This window comes from Arachis stenosperma, chromosome 6, assembly GCF_014773155.1.
Source record: "Arachis stenosperma cultivar V10309 chromosome 6, arast.V10309.gnm1.PFL2, whole genome shotgun sequence".
NCBI lineage: Eukaryota > Viridiplantae > Streptophyta > Magnoliopsida > Fabales > Fabaceae > Arachis > Arachis stenosperma.
This window is the reverse complement of record NC_080382.1, coordinates 111,176,573-111,178,965: the sequence shown is the minus strand read 5'-3', so window position 1 is coordinate 111,178,965 and position 2,393 is coordinate 111,176,573. Positions and strand designations below refer to the sequence as shown.

The following is a 2,393-nucleotide window of genomic DNA, read 5'->3' as shown; positions in this document are numbered from 1 at the left end:
AATGGAAGATCCTCATCAGTTCTTAGCTGAATTCTTGCAAATCTGTGACACAGTCAAGACTAATGGGGTTAACCCTGAGGTCTATAGACTGATGCTATTCCCTTTTGCTGTAAGAGACAGAGCTAGAATATGGTTGGATTCTCAACCTAAAGAAAGCCTGGACTCTTGGGAAAAGCTAGTCAATGCCTTCTTGGCAAAGTTCTTTCCACCACAAAGATGGAGTAAGCTTAGAGTGGAAGTCCAAACCTTTAGACAGAAGGATGGAGAATCCCTCTATGAAGCTTGGGAAAGATACAAACAATTAATCAGAAGATGTCCTTCAGACATGCTTTCTGAATGGAGCATCATAGGTATTTTCTATGATGGTCTCTCTGAACTATCCAAGATGTCTTTGGATAGCTCTGCTGGAGGATCTCTTCATCTGAAGAAGACGCCTGCAGAAGCTCAAGAATTGATTGAAATGGTTGCAAATAACCAATTCATGTACACTTCTGAAAGGAATCCTGTGAACAATGGGACTAGTCAGAAGAAAGGAGTTCTTGAGATTGACACTCTGAATGCCATATTGGCTCAGAACAAGATATTGACTCAACAAGTCAATTTGATTTCTCAAAGTCTGTCTGGAATGCAGAATGTACCAAGCAGTACTAAGGATGCTTCATCTGAGGAAGAAGCCTATGATCCTGAGAACCCTTCAATGGAAGAGGTGAATTACCTAGGAGAACCCTATGGAAACACCTATAATTCTTCATGGAGAAATCACCCAAATTTCTCATGGAAGAATCAAGAGAGACCTCAACAAGGTTTCAACAACAATAATGGTGGAAGAAACAGGTTTAGCAATGGCAAGCCTTTTCCATCATCTTCTCAGCAACAGACAGAGAGTTCTAAGCAGAATACTTCTGACTTAGCAACAATGGTCTCTGATCTAATAAAGACCACTCAAAGTTTCATGAATGAAACAAGGTCCTCCATTAGAAATTTGGAAGGACAAGTGGGTCAGCTGAGCAAGAAAGTTACTGAACTCCCTCCTAGCACTCTCCCAAGTAATACAGAAGAAAATCCAAAAGGAGAGTGCAAAGCCATAGACATGGCCGAATATGGAGAGGAAAGAGAGGAGGAGGACGCCACTGAGGAAGACCTCAGTGGGCGTGTACCAATCTCCTCTGAGTTCCTCAATGAGGAACAATGGGAATCTGAGGCTCAAAATGAGACCATAGAGATTCCATTGGAATTACTTCTGCCATTCATGAGCTCTGATGAGTATTCTTCCTCTGAAGAGGATGAGTATGTCACTGAAGAGCAAGTTGCTAAATACCTTGGAGCAATCATGAAGCTAAATGACAAGTTATTTGGAAATAAGACTTGGGAGGATGAACCACCCTTGCTCACCAAAGAACTGGATGACTTGTCTAGGCAGAAACTGCCTCAAAAGAGGCAGGATCCTGGGAAGTTTTCTATACCTTGTACCATAGGCACCATGACCTTCAAGAAGGCCTTGTGTGACTTAGGGTCAAGTGTAAACCTCATGCCCCTCTCTGTAATGGAGAAATTAGGGATCTTTGAGGTGCAAGCTGCAAGAATCTCATTAGAGATGGCAGACAATTCAAGAAAACAAGCTCATGGACTTGTAGAGAATGTTTTGGTGAAGATTGAAGACCATTACATCCCTACTGACTTCATAGTCCTAGAGACTGGGAAGTGCATGGATGAATCCATCATCCTTGGCAGACCCTTCCTAGCCACAGCAAAGGCTGTGATTGATGTTGATAGAGGAGAGTTGATCATTCAAGTGAATGAAGAATCCTTGGTGTTTAAGGCCCAAGGACATCCCTCTATCATCATGGAGAGGAAGCATGAAGAGCTTCTCTCAAAACAGAGCCAAGCAGGGCCCCCACAGTCAAACTCTAAGTTTGGTGTTGGGAGGCCACAACCAAACTCTAAGTTTGGTGTTGAACCCCCACATTCAAACTCTAAGTGTGGTGTTGGGAGGTTCCCACACGGCTCTGAGTATTTCTGAGGCTCCATAAGAGTCCTCTGTCAAGCTAATGACATTAAAGAAGCGCTTGTTGGGAGGCAACCCAATGTTTTATAGTTAACTATTTTCTTTTGTTATTTTATCTTTTTTTGTAGGTTGATGATCATAAGAAGTCACAAAAACAATGAAAAAAGCAAAAACAGAATGAAAAACAGGAAGAAAAACAGCACACCCTGGAGGAGAAGAAGCTGGCGTTCAAACGCCAGTAATGCTAGCTGTTGGGCGTTTAACGCCCAGTCTGGCACCATTCTGGGCGTTTAACGCCAGAAAGGGGCACCAGACTGGCGTTAAACGCCAGTAAAGGGCAACAACCTGGCGTTAAACGCCAGGAATGGGCACCAGCCCGGCGTTTAAC

General features: G+C 43.2%; 1 non-coding gene across 1 annotated transcript; it reads right to left on the bottom strand.

Annotated features, from left to right (window-relative positions):
* Positions 1–223: 223 nt before the first annotated feature.
* LOC130937753 (small nucleolar RNA R71) lies at positions 224–331 on the bottom strand. The gene has a single exon (XR_009068955.1). It is a non-coding gene; the product is annotated as a small nucleolar RNA R71 (small nucleolar RNA).
* Between the last annotated feature and the right edge of the window lie 2,062 nt (positions 332–2,393).